The 19,303-nt window shown below is 37.7% G+C and overlaps 1 protein-coding gene across 2 annotated transcripts in view; it reads right to left on the reverse strand.

Moving 5' to 3' along the window:
* ADAMTS18 (ADAM metallopeptidase with thrombospondin type 1 motif 18) overlaps positions 1 to 19,303 on the reverse strand; it is a 205,783-nt gene that overhangs the window by 152,705 nt on the left and 33,775 nt on the right. The gene's annotated exons all lie outside the window — the stretch shown is intronic.

Here is a 19,303-nt window from a genome sequence, read left to right on the forward strand (position 1 = left end):
CCCCTGTCACCCAGTAGGATGCTTGAACATAGGAGGTTCATAAATGGCTACTGAATTGAATCTTACTACCTTGGTCTATTTGGGATGCCAATTTATCCCAGAAGGAAAGGAGAGACAGAAAACTCTGTGGTAGGAACTAGACAAAGGAAATCTGAGGGAAAGTGCTAGAAAGCATTTAAGCAGTTAATCAATGAGTCAATGAGAACTTGTAAAGTGGTTGTACAAAGCTTAACACAAAGAGGTACCATCTCTACCCTCAAAGAGTGCAAATTCTAATGAAGAAAACATGCAAAAAAGTGTATATATAACAGATAATTAATAATAACAATAGCAGTTAGCATTTCTGTGAAGTCTACTATGCATCAGGCACTGTACTGAGTGGTTCACAAATACTCATTTGATTTTAACGACAATCCTGAGTGGTAGATGCTGTTGTTATTCCCATTTTGCAACTGAGGATACCGAGGCAGGCAGAGGTTAAATGGCTTTGCCTAGGGTCACATAGCTAGTAAGTGTCAGAGGCTAGATTTGAATTCACATCTTCCTGACTCTAAGTCCAGGGTTCTATCCACTGTGTCACCTAGCTGTTCCATACAGTATGAATAGAAAGTAGTCTCAGGGGGAAGGCAGGGTAGGCAGAGGGGTTAGGGACAGGGAAGCACAGAAAAAGGCTTGTCTATTTAGTCCAACAGCAGTTTGAGGCAGTTCTTTCTCTGAGGTTTAGAGAAGCAAAATTTTCCTGCCTCAGGCCAGGAATAAATGGAAGAAAAATGAACTTGAGAGAGAGAATGATGGCACATACTGAAGATGTCATGGACCCTCATGATAGAAGAAAAGTACATTCAAGGTTCTAGGGCCACACAACTTCTTCTAGCTGTTCCTAGACATATCAAAGGGCATCAAAACACAGTCCCAAGGCTGGAATTAGTCATTTGCAGTTAGAAATCACTCTGGAGATGTTGAAGGGAAAAGTGAGAACTAAGAAATTTGTAGTCTGTCAGATCTGGTATTTGGAGAAAACATACAGGATTGTGGGTGCTAGTTGGGTTACTATGAGAAGGATCCAGTTTGAATATAGGACAGGGAGAAGGAACAGTGATAATGGGAACCTAGAAGAGCAAGTAGAAGGTGGGAACAAAGTGAGAGAGCCAGATATACTGGGAGTGGGAAGGAATAGCAAGAGATAATAAAAGTACATGTATCCTGAGAGCCAAAGAAGGTACTGAGCTCTTAAAACACTAGCTGTGCACTGCGTTCTGGTCTGAGGGAGGTAGTAGTCATGTGAGGGCAGGAGAGACATGAGGGTAGAAGATTGAAGGTTGGGTAGTTAGACTATGATAAAGTAATGAGTTAAGTCCTGTTCTAAAAAAAAATAAAAAAGAAAGCAAAGGGATGTACTCATGAGGGGAGGCTTGGACCCTGAGGCATGGAGAGGGAGGGAAAGAGAGGAGAACCCCCTTCCCAAAGTGGGGTTCAGGGGAGACAGCAGATGTAACAGGTTAGCTCAGAGAGAGGAGAGGGGGTTTAAAGATTTTCCCTCTTCTGCCTTCCCTCCTTAGCTAAAGCTGCTCTCTCCAATTCGCTCTTGTCTCTCTTGTCCCCAATTTACTACTTGAGACCCAAAAGGTCTCCCCTTGATCCGTTCACTCACACTCAGCTTGGGGAACAGATAACTTTAATGTTAACTCAATCAAGTAATACAAATGGAATAACGGGCAGGGAAGAATGGGAATAGGAAAGTGGGGAAAGGGAGTCCCTGTGGCTATCTAAACCCTTTTCCCTCCCTCAAGTTTGGGGGGAACTCAGGCCTTGGCAGCCTGAGGTCCTGAGAGAAAGTCAGGTTGACTCACCCCTGGGCAACAGGAGCTGAGGTAAAGTCTGCTCAGGTTTCTCGTCAGAAATTCCCTTCAATTGGGAAGTGTTGGGGGGAAGGATTTCCAGTCACCAGCAGGAAAAGTGGGTAAACCTCAGGAGAAAGTCTTTATCCACCTTCTCTCTTCAATGTGAGATGGAGAGACCCTCACTGCTCTCCCAGCCAGAGTCTTCTCACCTCAGGAAATTCACTCCTGGGGCCCCTTCCCCATCGAGATGATCAATTTCACATACTGGCACTTTTTCTTTAGTGCCAGCCTCTATCACAGTCCCCATTTTGCTCCATGCAGAAATTAGATTAGAAAAATAGTGTGATGAGAAGTTGTCTATCTGATATTCTCTCATGCTGTATATCTGATTTGAGTCTTTCCTGAGATCTCAGTTTCTTTTGGAAAAAGAATTTCTGGAGGCATTGGGTAATGGAGACCAAGGGGTAAGCATGACTAAATGACAATGGTGTGACAAGACTTGTCAAAATTAAAACTAAACACTCAGCAGGAGATAGGGATCAGGGGATTATATAGTCTTTAGAGCTAGGAGGGGGGTAGAGAGTCATCTTATCAGATCCTACCCCAATCCCATTTTACAAAAAAGGAAAAAATGCCCAAAGAGATTAAGCTATATCCCAAAGTCTCAGAGCTAGGATGTGATCACAGACTAACTTGGATTTAGTATTTTTTTCATTACAGATGTACAAATATTTTTTAGCTCTGACTTCTTGCAGATTATATGCAATTTTGAACAGCTCTGATTGAATTATATCAATTCTTAAAACACAGAGAGACCATTGCCATCTAAAAATGATAGTTCTGATGAAAAGAAAAAGGGGAAGAGCTCTCAAAATAGGCAACTCATTGGCCAATTTGAATTTTTAATAGTCATCAAGAATATGTAGGTTTATAATATAAGAATAGGAAAAGTGTGGCATGGGGCCCTATACAGGATGACCAGATCTCTAAAGCGTAAAACGATCTATACTTGGTGAGAAAAAAATTAAGGACAGTTAAGAGGGTTGTTATATAGTAGTGATGGTGAACCTTTGAGAGATGGAGTACCAGGCCCCAAACCCACTGCCTCTCTCTCTCTCTCTCTCTCTCTCTCTCTCTCTCTCTCTCTCTCTCTCTCTCTCTCTCTCTCTCTCTCTCTCACACACACACACACACACACACACACACACACACACACACACACACACACACACAACCCAGGCAGGGGGGAGAGGAAATGCTCCCATTGACTACTAAACAGATGAGCAGGTGAATTGAGGAATGTCCTTAGGCACATGGAGAGGGGAAAGGGAGCTGCTCTGTCCTGGGTCCCTCTGATTTTCTAGTAATGAACTCTGGCTGGCAACTGCAGGCATGCCAACAGAGAGGTTCACCATCATTGTTATATGGGCACGTTCTTTTAAGCTAAAATGTGAGACAGGAACTTTTGCCTAGGCTCAAAAAGATGATGACAACTGACAATAGAGATGGCAGAGTTGCTCATCTTTTTTCACTCTTGTTCCCTCTGGTGAAGAGAATGATCTTTGGTTTTGGCAAAACAACCAAGTTGGTTAAACGAGAGTTGATGATTCATATAAATTCAGAACTGTTTGAATTAGTCATTAGATGGTTTAATGCCAGCTTAGAAGGTTACCTATTCTCTCAGGTAAAATCCTGCCTTCTACAGGAATCCTTTCCCAAGACTCCTTGATTCTAATACCTCCATTTACTAATTATTTCCAATTCACCTAGCTTATTTGTATGTAATTTCTACATGTAGTTTCCTCCATGAGACTGGGAACTCCTTGAGAACAGAGGCTATCCTTTGCCTCTCATTGTATCCCCAGTGCTTGGACAGTGCCTGGCACATAGTAGAAGTTTCATTACTTTTTTTCTGACTGATTGGTAGGTACTTTCTCCTGATGAGACCTATAGAATCTTGGGCTCAGTTCTGGAGCACCACATTTTGTAGCTTATCTAGCAGAATGTAACCAGAGAGTAAAAGGGCCTAAGATCATACCATATGGGGATCAGTTAAAGGAACTACAAATGATTAGCTTAGGGAAAACATAATCCACCTCTTCAAGTATTTGAAGTATGATTAGGTGGAAGAAGAATTAGGCTTGCTCTGCTTTACCCCAGAAGACAGATATAAGAATCATATTAAACATATATATATATGTATATATATGATATGATTTTAAAAACATAGATATTAAAAAGAAGCTGATTTAGAGCTGGTATAAGAAAAAATTTTCCAACAATTAGAGCTATCTACAAGTGAAAATGGATTCAGGTCATCCAATGAAAGCTGGATGACCGATCATCAGATATGCCCTAAAAGACATTCTTGCTTACACAAGGATTGGAGTAGATGACCTTTAAGGTCTCTTCTAATTTGGGGATTCTGTGAGTACTTTGAGGTTATGGCTATTCTTAGTTAGCAAAGCTCTTCACTGGCTTCTCATTCAAGACATGGCTTGTTTTGCAAATCAAACCTGTCATGGAGCCACATAGTAAATGCCACACAATGTTGATTTAAGGCTTTTGGTCATCGAGTCTCCAAATGAGCACATGGTTTTTGATCAACCCAGCATTCAGCTCTCCATTGTCAGGCTGTTAGATGCTGCTGGCGAGTCAGCTACTGAGAGTCAAATGTCTGCAATGTTGCTCATCCTGTCAGAGAGGCTTAAGGGAGAGGGGCATCCTTTGTTGCTCTGCCTGACTAAGCCAGACTATTGTTAAAAGCTATATTTTACTCTTGTGCATTTTTTAAAATGTCCATTTCTTTCCTAGGATATTTTAATGAACTTGAGGCCCCAGTGAATACCACAAAATTCTAGATATGGAAGGATCTTGCAGTCACCTATTCTAATGCATATCCAAAAAGGAAGATTCATTAAAACATACATGATAGGGAGTCATCCAGTCTCTATTCCAGTGAGAAGGATCTCATCATCTCTTGAAGCAGCCTATTCTACTTAATCCATCCCAAGAGCACATTAGGCTTTTTTGGTATCCATATTACATTGCTGACTCATATTGAACTTGCAGTCCACCAAAACCCCTAGATCTTTTTCAGAAAAACTATCTAATCACAGCTTCCCCATCTCTATTTGTAAAGTTGTCCTTGACTTTCAATTCCATCCCCAGGTCTTTCTGAGATTTAGAACTCCGGATACTGTTTTTACAAGGCTGTGCCATGTTCTTATAATTCTTTAAATTTTATCTGCTCTCTGTTCCATATATGTGAGTGTGTGTGTGTGTGTGTGTGTGTGTATTTAATTGAAATTGGTTCGTTAGTTTCCATACATCACCATTGATTTCTTCAGTATTTTTTCTTCTACCTTGAAGTGTTTTCCTTTTGTGTCCTCAGATTTTCACCCTTAAGAGATTCCCATGCCTTCTAGGCATTCATTCCCTCAGAGAATTTTAGTTTATGGGAATCTACCTGTCCTTTTTATGAACCCTTTGAAATCTGCTTGCTCAAAATCTAGAGCATATGGTACACTGTTAATCTCTTTTGGGAGATATGAAGGAATAGAATAAAAACTGTCCTTTGTTCTCGTCATGATAGAAACAGTTTCAGTTAGTTAAGGCTCTGAGTGAAAGAATCCTTACCAGTTACCATCAGCTGATACAGAATATCATAGCTGCCCTCAGTGGGTTTAAGAACCTGTTCCAAGATACTGAAAGCACTGTTGGATATGATTGTTAAAATGATATAATGATCTTTGAAAAAATCATAGACTTGTGTGAATGATACAGAGTGAAGAAAGCAGAACCAAATGAGTGCAATGAAATAAAATCAAAATGGATGACAACAAAATTCTAGTTGGTGTTAGTAGCATACTACCAAGGGCAATGTATTCATTTATACTAACAACTGTATTCTGCTTGCGGGCTGAAGAGGGATGAACTTTGTAAAAGGGTTTATTTGAGTACTTATTGGGAAGAATCTATTGTATCAAAACAAAAGGTATCACTAACATTCTTAATAGTTCAGGGAGAGAATGGATTTTTAAAACTGCAAGACTAACCAATTCTTTTCTTCTTGTAACATGGCCCAAAATTTCTCTAATGTGTTTTACATTAAACATAAAACTTAAAAATCAACCCCAACCCCCCCCCAAAATAACAAAAGGGAGAGGTGCCACATAATTCAACATATAGGCCAGTAGGCTTGATGTCAATTCCTGATAAAATTCTAGAACATATTATTTTTGTGTAGTTTAGAAAGGAAAGCAATGAATATTATGAGTCAGCTTGGTTTAATCAAGAATAAGTCATATCAGGCTAATCTCAGTTCCTTTTTTGACAAGTTACTAGACAGTAAGACCATAGTAATATTATAAATATGATATACTTGTTTTTTGGAAAAACATTCAATGAAGTCTTTCACACTATTGTCATTAGATAGATTCAGAAACAATTAAACTGCCAAGATGCAAAGAATAATGCTTGTTGACCTGGAAACCCTGCCACCTTTTAGTTACCATTTTATGATACCAAGAACTTACAAGAACAAATGTATCATGCTGTAGTGGTAAAAACACTGGACTCAGAGTTAAAAACTTGGGGGGTGGGGTGAAAACCCAGGTCTGCTACTGACTATTTGTATGACTTTTATTTCTCTAAAAAGTATCTTCAGCTATAAAATGAGTGTTGGACCTTTGAGGTCCCTTTTCAGATCTTTAGTTTTGATTCTGTACAAGTATTCTGTTTTATAGTTCCCTTCCAGAATTAACATTCTATTGATCTCTGATTCTCAACAGACTTTATTAGTTAGAGTTTACATAACAAATATTTCAGAGTAGTTTTCATTTGTCTAAGGTTGCTATTTGGTTTCCCAATGTTTCCCTCATTTCAATCTGTTAAGTTATCAATAATGCTAAGGGCTAGGAGACAGGAAAATATAGGTTCAAATCCTACTCTAATGTTATCTAAATGACCCTAGACAAATCCCTCAACTGTTATATTCCTCAAGCAATTCCCTGAACCTCATATACTAAGTTTAGATCTGTGAAAGAAGACCCATAAAAGTAGTTCCCCACCATCATGGCATCATAGTTTCCAAATATTCCCATATCAATCTTAATGATTCGCTCCCTCATAATCTCCCAAAAGCATGTTTGTTGCTGCTATGTGAAAATTATGGGTTTTATTCGACCTGCAGGATGTTTCTAAAGAATCACAGAGCTAACTCACAGAAGCAAGGCTATGTTTCTGACAGTTGGGGAAGCCTGGGGATGTTTATAAATATCCATTTTTAGAATATCAATTTCTATTTAAGTTCCAGTCATTGTCCAAGATAGGCCTTAAAGGAAAAAACGAGTCTAAAAGGAAGGGCTGGCCAAAGAAAGAGAAGGATTTCATAGAAGGAGAAAAGAAAAAAAAAAGTTTGTTGTCATTTTTAAATATAAATCCATTGCAAACTAAAATTAGATGCTTTAAAATAAACTTCTTCAAAGAGACAAAATGAAATGCATATGAACAATGAGCAATGAAACCCATCAATAGGCATTTTTGTTATACAACGTTACTCCCAAATGTCATCACCCAAAACAATCAAAGGAAATGAATTCAAGGAAAAGTGGTGACAGAATGTGAATTCACCATGGGAGCCAACCATGTCAGTTTTAACTGTCCTCTGATCACTCAGTGACAACCACATAATGTGGCAGCTTGTGTTTCACCCCTGCAAGTCAGCTTGCATTACTGTTGACAGGCATGGAGAGGTGTGTAACAACAATGCAAGTGACAGGCAGAATTGTAAAATGACAAGATCGATAACATGTGTAGTTAGATCTGTTGTTCAGCAAACCCACATAGAGAGTCGAGAACCCACAATTCTGATCACAGCCTCTGTATCTCAGTAGATCAATCCAATGCAACAAGCATTGACTATATAAACATAAAATGGTAGTCCACCCTCAAGGAATTTATATTCTGGCAGTCTTTGATTCATTTGTTCTTATAACATTAATTAATTGAGTGCCTAATATGGGAGAGGCAGCATGATAGAGTGGAGGGTGCTTGACTTGGAGGTCAGGAAGACCTGCATGCAAATCCTGCCTCAAACACTTTTTAAGTGTTTAATGTGTTCCTGGACAAATTCCCTTAACTTCTCAGTGCTCTAATCAACTCTCTTCTAAGACCGTAAGTTACAAAAATAATAATGATCTACTTTGGTAGAGTTTTCTCTTCCAGGAATTTTCTGTAGTAACATCCCAGTCTCTTTCTAATTTCAGATCCCCATGATAGTAATCACATCTTTGTTAGACTATGAGCTCCTTGAAGGCAGGAACTGTCTTTTGCCTTTCTTAGTATGTGCAGTGCTTAGTACAAGCCCTAGCATATAGTAAGCACTTCATGAATGCTTACTGACTGGCTGATCTCATACTTTTCCATCACTAAACACTTTTCTTTCTCTAATATTCTGGATTCTTAAATCACTATCTCTTTATGAATCACTATAACTATGCCTTTCTGTCTCATTCCTAGGAAACTTGTTCTTACCTTCACTAGCAACCCTGGTCCTTCAATGCCATTGTATTCTCCCTGCCCATTAACCTTATTTTAACTTCATGTCCATCCCTTCACCATCCTGATTCTAAATTTACCCAGTTCAACAAGTACTGTCTTCTGTCCTTATATCACTTGCCCTGGACCTGCTGTAATGACTGCTCTCTTGTTCTCTAATGGTTTGTCATCCTATGATCTCCCTTCTCTACTCTGCAACCTATTGTTCTCATTTTTTAATTAACTTTTTCAATTAAAAATATTTCTTCTCTCTCCTATCCCCAACCTCATCACTGAAAAAAAAAATCTAAAAATTCTTGTAACAAATATGCATAAGCAAACAAATCTCCACATTGCCCAGGTACAAAAAAAAAGGTCATCTTATTCTATACTCCTGAAAGCACTGCCTCTCTGTCAGGAGATGGGTAACATGCTTCATCATCAGTCCTCTGGAATCAGGGTGAGTCACTGTATTGATCAGATTCTTATGGTTTTGAAATTTGTTTGTTTTTTACAAGGTTGCTATTTTTTCATAAATTATCTTAGTTCTACTCACTTTGCTCTGCATAGTTCCATAGAAGTCCTCAGAGGTTCTTTTGAACTCATCCCCTTCATCATTACTTATGAAACCATAGTAAGATGTGACAACTTAAATTTAAAATGTATCCATTACATTCATATGCCATACTGTTCAGCTGCTCCCCAATTGAGGGGCACCCCCCTTAGTTTACGTTCCTTTATAACCACAAAAAGAGTTGCTATAAATATTTTTGTACATGTGGGTTCTTTTCCTCTTTCTTTGATCTCTTTAGCATCAACCAATTGTTTTTCAGCTCTTGCTTTCTCCTCAACTCTCATTTTTATCTATCCACACCACTTAACTGGCATAGCTCTCTCTAATGTCACCAACTACCTTTTAACTGCTGAATCCAAGGGCATTCTCCTTGCCTTCAAACCTTTTGATTTCTATAAATTGTTGACCAATATCACTCCACCCACTCCCAACTGTGACATCGAAATCACTTTAAAAGACTGATATATATTAATTTAAGGTCGCCAAGGAATTCAGCTATGTAATTCCTAAACGAAAACTCAAGTCAGCAGTCAACCTTTTGGAGTTTTTAATTACAAACAGGAGGAAGAAAGGTATTAGAGAGAGAGAGAGAGAGAGAGAGAGAGAGAGAGAGAGAGAGAGAGAGAGACAGAGAGAGAGAGAGAGAGAGAGAGACAGAGACAGAGACAGAGAAAGGGGAGAGAAGGGAATAGGACTTAAATACCCCCTCTTCTTAGGCTGGGCCAAAGGCCCAAGCCCTTAGATAGCTGAGGCAAAGAAAAGAGATCAGTCCCTATCACTCACGTGACCAAAATGGAGAAACAGTCTCAGGGTCCTCCACCTCCAGACTCCTTCAGAGCAAAACCTCTCAGAGCAAAACCTCCTCAGAGCAAAACCTCCTCAGAGCAAAACCTCTCAGAGCAAAAAACTCTCCTCCCTCTGTCCTCAGACCCCACTATCTTTAAGGAAACCATCTAAGTTCCCTCCCCTCAGTTCTCACATCTACCAATCACTGTCCATGTCTCCCCTGTGCCAATGGTGGCTCTAGTTTAACCCAGGACCTCCCAGAGGTCTGTGGCTTTGTACATGTCTGTTGAGGGTCATATTCTCAAATAATTAAATCTTGATCTTTGCAGCAGCCCTTCCTAAATCCTGTTACTCTAAGTAGGGTGGAGATTGTATTTTCCAAGACCTGGTTCTGTCATTCCAAGTATCTCTATTGTATCAATTCTAAAATCAATCATGACTCAAAGAACTTCCTGTTCTATGCTTAAGCATAGGTCAAAACCCTTTCCATTGTTTAGCAAAAGGTTTCTGTCCTAAAGTAGTCTTAAGTAGGGAGGAGAAGGATCCTCCCATGCCAATGGGTTTCACATTCCAATAGAGTTCTTACTATCAGTAGGAAATTTTTTCCAGTATGAAATTTCCCAATGGGGAAATTTCCAACATTCATAAGTCTAAGAAATTTTAAGGTTTACACAACTCAGTTCCAATGACACTGCTTTCTCTTAGCTGTAGACCTATCTAACTAGATCCTTTTCAGCTACCTTCACTGATACATCCTCCATCTCCTAGCCCCAAAGTGAGGGTAATCTCCCAAGGCTTTACACTTGGTCTTCTTCATTTCTCTCTATAATCTTTCTCATGGTGGTCATGTCCACTCACATGGCTTCTATTATCAAAACAATTATGTAGATAACTACTCAACCTCTATCTCCATCTAAGATCCCTTTGAACCCTACTCCCACATATTCAACTGCCTTTTGAACATCTTCATATAACTATCTCACTACCACTTCAAATACAGTGTATCCCAAACTGAGTTTAAAGGGGGCAGTGAGGTGGTTCAGTGGATTGAGAGTCAGGCCCAGAGATGGAAGGACCTAGGTTCAAATCTGGTCTCAGATACTTCTCTGTGTGATTCTGGGCAAGTCACTTAACCTCCATTGCTTAGCCCTTACCACTCTTCTGCCATGGAGCAATACATAGTATTGATCCTAAGAAGGAAAGTAAGGTTATTTTTTTAAGCAAAAATAAATAGATAAAAATTAAACACATATCCTTTGATCCAGCAATACCACAACTAGGTTTGTACTCAAGAAAGATAATAATGAAAAAAGTTTGTACAAAAATATCCATAGCTACACTCTTTGTGATGGCAAAAAATTGGAAAATGAGGGAGTGTCCCTCAATTGGTGAATGGCTGAATAAATTGTAGTATATAATGGTTATGCTGTAAGGAACAATAAAGTGTTTGTTTCCATACAAGCTGGAAAGCTTCCACTAATTGATGTGGAGCAAAATGAGCAGAACCAGAAGAACATTGTACACAGAGACTGAAACATTGTGGGGCAATCATATATAACTGACTTTGCTACTGATAACAATACAATGATCCAAGACAGTCCCGAGGGACTTGTGAGAAAGAACACTATCTACATCCAGAGGAAGAACTGTGGGAACAGAAACACAGAAGGAAAATATATGATTCATCACTTGTTTATATGGGTAAATGATTATGGGGGTTTGGGTTTTTAAAAGATTACTCTATTACAAAAATGAATAATATGGAAATACAATTATATCTTGCTATATCACAATTAACTTATTGCAGTTTCACTGTATTGTGGGTTTTAAATATATATATATATATATATATATATATATATATATATATATATATATATAATTCTGTATCATGGAGGTTTTGCTCTGTTGTGGGATTTTGTGGATGAATACTGTACTGCACACAATGGAAATACAGTACGCCACTACAGCTTGTGCAAATTTACCAATTTGAGATTGTACATGGCACACTACTGGCTGATGGTATGAAAGGCAATGAATCACAGCATTGAATCACAGCATTGGGTTCTATAACCTGGGTGCTGATTGGCTCAGCAACTCTAGGTTAATAAGTGTGGAAAGTTTTATAGGAAAGTGGGAAGGGTTTATAAAGTCTTAAAATATGCATAAATGATGAAATAAATATAATGTTGTTACTTTGTGGATTTCCAGCTATCATGGGAGTCTCTGGAACATAACTCCCATCATAGGTGAGGGATCACTATAGATATTGAGTGAAAATACATGTATAACCCAGTAGAATTGCTTGTCGGCTCTGGGAGGGAGGAAGAAAGAACATGAATCATGTAACTATGGAAAAATACTTTAAAAAATTAATTTAAAAAAATTACCACCGAACTGAACTTAACATCTTCCCCCCAAAACCTATTCCTCCTCCCAACTTACAACCACAATCCTTCCTTGGTCTGTATTTCTTATGATGCCATCTCGGTTATCTCTGTATCTTCCATCTTCTTTATCCTCTACATCTAATCAATTGCCAAAATTTCTCAGTTCTAACTCTGAAATATTTCTGGCAACTGTCCCTTGAGGTCAATAGATAACCTCTAAATCCCCTTCTTTCATTCTATGATGGAACCTATGATCTTGTACTCTTTTCTTTCCATTAAATGTAACCACCACATTACTTCAGACCTTCCTCACCTCTTTCAGGAACCTTCTGTAAATTGCCCCCCAACTTGCTTCTCTACCTCCAGTCTCTCCTCCTTCCAATCCATCCTTTACACAGATGCCAAAGTAATCTTCCTAAGCCACAGATCTCACCAGATAGTTCCCCTGCTCAAAAATGGTCCATGGCTTCTTACTTCTTAAAGGATGAAATGCAAAGTTGTGTTCAGCTGGCATTTAAGCTTTTCCACAATCTGGTTCCAACTTCCTTCTATGTGTAACTCACGTTATTTTTTTCAAACACTCTACCAACAAACCAAGTTACTTGCTATTCTCTAAAATCAATTATGTCACTGGACACTTTCATGCATTTCCATAGACCATTTCCCATGCTTAATATGTACTCTTTCTACATCTCTGCCTACCATTATCCTTCTTTTCCTTCAAACTAGGTACCTCCTCTTCCTTGAAACCTCTCCTGACCATCTCTTTCTCCACGATCATATAGTGATTTCTTTCTCCTCAAAAGTTCTTATAGTATTTTTCCTAGATTTTTTCTTTATCTGAAACACAATATACATTATTTATTTCTGTTGATGCCATATAATCCCAAATAGACTGTAAACTTTTCAAGGCAAAACCATTACCTATTTAATATTTTTTGTCCCTAATACTAAGCAGTTATCTTGAACAGAGTAGATATTGAATAAATGCTTATTGTATTAAATTTGTGGGAATCTAATAATTATGTATTTCTATCAATGGGAGTATTCACAGTAATGTTGCATCAATCTTGATATCTGGCTCTCTGTAATATGAATACCACTAGCATTGTAGTATATAAAATTTCCATGGAAATTCTCTCTAGGAAACTAGGAAAAAGAGGAATAGTACCTTAGGATATGAAGAATACTGGAATGGGATTCAGGAAACTTCTGTTCTGGTCACACTTCTGCAACTAATTCACTGCATTACTGTGGCCAAGTCTCTTAACCTCCTGGAGTCTTTATCTCCTCAAATGTAAAATGAAAGTATTAATCTATATCAAGGGTCCTTAATTTGAAGACTAACCCTAACCCTGAAGGTGGTGTTGTTATTCAGTCAGAAAAACTCTTTTGGGGTTTTCTTGGCAAAAATACTGGAGTGATTTACCATTTCCTTTTCCAGCTCATTTTGCATATGAGGAAACTGAGGCAAATGGGATTAAGTAATTTGCCCAAGGTCATAGACATAGTAAATGTCTAAGACCAGATTTAAACTTGGGACTGTCTGACTCCAGGGTTGCCCCAACTCTGAGCGATAAGTACTATCATTATCCCCATTTTATAACTGAGAAAACAGAGGCAGAGGTTAAATGACTTACTCAACGGGAATATTAGGTAATGTCCAAGACTGAATTTAAACTTTGTTTGTTTTTTTTTTACTCTAGACCCATAGCGCTAACCATTGTACAACCTAGCTTCCAACAAAACAAAGTTAACTCCTGGTACAGAACCTCTTTGAGATCTTTTCTAGCTCTGTGATTTCATGCTCCAAAGCCCTTCTCTGATATTCTATGTTCTAAGGTTCCTTCCAGCTCTAATGATTTATGGCTACCAGTTCAATGCTTTCCTACTCCTTGAAATGCACTGGAAATTGTTTCCCCTGTCCCCTTTCTTAGACCTTAAGGAAAACAGAAAGCAGTAAAATGTCCTCATTGAGGTCAATGGTCAAACTAGGAACAGAATCTTAATTTCTACTGAGGTAGTCCATCTGTGTCCCTAGACAATGCCACTTCCTTGTTAAGAATTCCAGTGCATTTTCTCATAAATATAGCTTTTTTTTCTAGAAAGTCAATTATTTTCAGCAATTTCAGCTGGCATGCTATGGAATTCAAAAGCAAACACACATGTCTTCCAAAATATTTCCAGATGGCCACACACACACACACACACACACACACACACACACAGAGCACACACAGAGTACTTCTACACAAGCATTCTAATAATCTTTGTATGCCAGACTGTCCCATGAATTTTTTAGGTAAAGATTTATTATGTAAATTATGGGCAACAATCCAATGTACTGATTCTGGTGATATATCATTACATTTACCAGAAGAATCTCTGAAAGCTTTTCCATTGCTGTTTGTAGATTCAGTCAGTTCAGAGAATGACTTAAATTCAGTTTAGCCTATATCTGAGGATATCCCTGAAGGTTTATGGTCAAAGTCTTCCGCAGATGTAGGTCTATGGAAATCAGCTAATCCTATAAGGGTGAAGACTAAGGAAGCACCAGTTCCTTGTGTATCTCAATATCCCTTAACTAAAGAAGCAGTAGAGGATATAAGACCAATCATAATACAACAAGGGATCATAGTACCTTGCTTCTCAGAACATAATGAACCTATTCTTCCAAACAAAAAGCCAAAGCTAGATCAAAATGGCAAAGTGGTATATAGATTCATACAAGATTTAAGAGTTGTAAATGATTAGGTAATCAAAACACACCCTATTGTACCAAATCTAGCTGTAATAATTTCTTGTATTCCAAGTCAGGCAAGATATTTCACCATTGCTGATTTATGCTCAGCTTTTTTCTCAATACCAATCCATGAGGATTCTCCAAAGACCTTTATTTTTACCTGGGAAAAAACTCAGAGGACCTGGACTCGTCTTCCCTAGGGGTATACTGATTCACTGAGCCAATTTTCATAAATTTAAAATAGAGATCTAAAACCCATAACATTCAAAGAAAGTAAATTAGTTCATTTTGTGTATGATATTCTCCTTGCATCCCCAAATGCCAAAGTGTGTCTCCGAGATAGCAAGATTCTTTTGTTAGAATTATATAAGCATGGGCATAAAATCTCCAATGCAAAATTACAGTGGGTTTTGCCTTGAGTGCATTATCTTGGATTTATATTATCAGAGGGTTCCAGAAATATCACACAGAAAAGAGTAGCAGGCATCCAGAAACTGAGTGTTCCTAAGACCAAAAAGCAACTCAGAGCTGTTCTTAGAACAACTGGTTTCTGTAGGCAATGGATACCTGGGTATGGTGAATTAACAAAGTGTTTAACATACTTAATCAGGAATACAGAACCAGAGCCTCTGAAACTAAAACCTGAAAACCTACAAGCTTTAAGTAAGCTTAAAGAAGCTATTTTATCTGTTCCAGCTTTGAGTGTCCCAGACTATAAAAAAACATTTCAACTATTTGTAAATGAAACTAAAGGTATTGCTTCTGGTATACTGACACAGACTTTAGGGCAGTTATCATACAATTGGATATTATAGTTGTCAGTTTGATCCAATAGCTGCTGGTACAGTTCCTTGTCTAAGAGGTGTAGCAGCTGCAGCTGTATTAGTCCAGAAGTCAGCAGATTTAGTTTTGGGATGTCCATTGACTATATATTGTTCACATCAAATAGAAGTACTAATGAGGAAATTTCATACTCAAGCTTATTCAGATCAATGAATTTCTAAGTATGAAATTATTCTCGTAGGTAGTGAGAACATCCAATTGAGGAATTGTAGTGCATTAAATCCAGCTACACTTCTTCCTGATTTGCCAAAGGACAGTGAACCATTACATGAGTGTGTAGAAGTAGTAGATCTAGTAGATATGCCTAGGATCTATTTGAATGACACTCCTATTGAAAATCCAGACTTGGTGTTATTCACTGATGGATCTTCATATTTGTGTAATGGAATTAGATGTACAGGTGCTGCAATGGGACAGAATTTGAGACATTATGGTATGGCTCATTACCTGGTAACCTTAGTGTTCAAGGGGCAGAGTTAGTGGCTTCGAAGCAAGGATGTCTTCTAGCTGAGGGTAAAAGTGCAAATATTTATAAGGACTCTCATTATGCATTCTCTGTACATCATGCTACAGGAAAGATCTGGAAACAACAAGGTTTTATTACTGCATCAGGAAAACCAATTGCTCATGCAGAAATAATAACTGAGTTGTTGGATGCTATTCAAAAACCTAAACAGCTAGTGGTGATCCACTATAGAAGTCATACATCTGGCAGAGATTCAGTTTCTAAAGGAAATCATAGAGCTGATATAACTGCAAAATTACAGCCAGGAATGCTCCAGTGCATGCAATGAATTTGTCAACTATTACATCTGATGATCTAGAAAAAGCTCATGTAGACTCATAAATTCAAAAGTGGAAGGAGAAATTTGGAGCAAGGAAATAACATAAAATATGGGTTGTAGACACTGGAAAACCACAGTTGCCAAAAGATTGGTATACCTATTTGTGTCAAGCCATCTACACAAAAGGTCATTTTGGTACTCAAGCTATAGTAGACTCTGTAAAAAGGCAATAGGCAGCACCTGAAATAAGTACTTTAGCAAATAAGATCTGTCCAAGTTGTTGTTTGCCAAAAATTCAACCAAGGGGCATTCAGACAGAAAGGTTTAGGTGGTGGACCAATTGTCCATTTGAGAGTCTGCAAATTGATTACATCATCAGGTCAAAAGCTGGAAGGTACAGATTTTGTCTGGTAATTGTGGACAGATTAACTAAGTGGCCTGAAGCATTTCCATCAAATACAAATACAGCCAGCTTTGTGGTAAAAGTGTTGATTAAGGAAATTATTCCTAGATTTGGTGTACCACTTGCCATACACTCTGACAAAGGATCTCATTTTACCCAAGATATCCTGAAAAGAGTCTATGAGAATCTAGGAATAACATCTAAGTATCATGTTCCTTTTAACCCACAAAATTCTGGTCAAGTGGAACATGTAAATAGGGAACTCAAGACTATGGTGAGGAAAATCTGTGCTGAAACTTATCTAAAATGGCCAGATATTCTTCCCATAGCTTTGTTTTACCTATGTACAAGACCAAGAGCAGATTTACATATATCATCCCATGAAATGCTCTTTGGACATGCAAAAACTTGCAAGACAGTCTATACATCTCTCTTAGTAGGAAATTGTCAACTTGCTTCATACTTAAGTGCTTCACAACAATGACTCAGAGAATTACATGATATGAGAGTACATGGTACATGTGAAAAATTTTGCTAAAACATCAGCAACAAAAGAGAGTTGGGTAGGACCTTGTACAATTTTGTTAGTTTCTCCATCTTCAGTAAAAGTGTTAGGTAGAGATTCATGGTATCGTTGTTCACATGTAAAATTAGCACATGGTATTAATAATGAAAATGTACAAATTATTGAGGAAGAAAATTAAGAAGAAGAGATTGTGGAAAGTGAGAATCATCAGTCAAATTGAGTCTGCAGTCAGAAAGATCAGTAAGGAGAGGACCATTCCAGTGGAAGAGGACATTTGGATGAAAGATGACAAGGCAGATCAAGAGGAGAATTCAGAAATTAAAGGACATTGTTAAAAGACCGAAAAGACTTTGAAGAAATCTATAATGAAGAGGATCAAGTAATTTATGGACTAATGGATTTAAATTTTGGGTAATGTATTATAACACAAATACAACATAACACATATACACAAACAAATATAAATTTACTACCATGGAGTTGGAGAGGAAGAATTCTTCAATCAAGATGAGATGGAAAGAGAAGGAAAATCTGAAGATAGGGTAAGTATATTGCATGCAACAGTAACACTAACAAAACAATATAACATAGAAAAAATAACAACATAACAAAACATCAACACAAATACATAAACTTGGTTAGGCTACATTGATTCACTATTTGAATGAGTGAAATAATGTATAGCTAGGGTACTAACAATGTTATAATTGGCTTTAAATTAGTTACTAACAAAAAATAGATTCTTAGTTTAGTATAGGAATATAGATAGGAGATTTTGCAAAAAGGGTTTTAGTTAGGTAAGATTAAAATTTAAGATAGATAAGAAAAGGTAAGATACTGACTTACATTATAAAATTGCATTACAACATATATAACAACATACATTACATAACACAAATAACATAACATCACATATGACACAAAAGTATAAATACATTTGTAAATATATATATAGTGTATATAATAGTTAGGATTCCTTTTACAGCTTATTTTACAGATAAGGAAACTGAGATAACATTCCCAGGGTCATAAAACTACTAAGTGTCTGAGGTCAGTTGAATCAGTCTTTCTGATTCCAGACTTGGCACTCTATCCCCTGTGCCACCTAGCTGCCTAGAATATATTCTATACTATGCAGGTATATATTGCACCTATATACAAGGTGCTGTCCTGGGTGCTCTGAATTCAAAGACTTTAAAAATCACATAGCTCTTACCCATAATGGGCTTGCATTGTATAGAGTAGGATCCAACATGTGCTCAAATCCATGTTGAAGAAAATGACATTCCATCTACTCTGTAGATAACTAGTCTATACATTTAGTTATATTATCCCATTCATCAGATTGTGAGTTCATTGAGGGCAGGAACTGTTCTTGCATCTCTTTGTGACTCCAGAGTTTAGCCTGGCACATGGTAAGTACTTAATAAATACCTGTTGACTTACTGACAAAATAATTATAATATAAAGCAGGATGTGATAAGGGGAAAGGAGATTACAAACAAAATGCTTCAGGAGATTTTGAAGACTAAAAATCTTTTCAGGAGGAAATCTACATAACTGAAACTTAAATAAAGTCTTGGAGTTCATTTTCTGAAAGGTAGAGAAGGATTCCAGGCATGGCTGACAGGATGCATGAATGCATCATGGCAAGAAACCATGAGGCAAACTCGGGGGACAACATAAATGTACAAATAGAGAATAACATGAAATTTGTCTGGATAGTAAGATCAAAATATTATAGAGGGGCTTAAATTTAAATCCCAGGCTAAATTTGTATTTACTTCTCCTCAAAATAAGGGGCCACTGAGCCTGGGAATGATACAGTCAGACATTTCTTACAGATATTGTTTTGGCATCTGTGTGAAGGAT

Source organism: Monodelphis domestica, chromosome 1 (genome assembly GCF_027887165.1).
Source record: "Monodelphis domestica isolate mMonDom1 chromosome 1, mMonDom1.pri, whole genome shotgun sequence".
NCBI lineage: Eukaryota > Metazoa > Chordata > Mammalia > Didelphimorphia > Didelphidae > Monodelphis > Monodelphis domestica.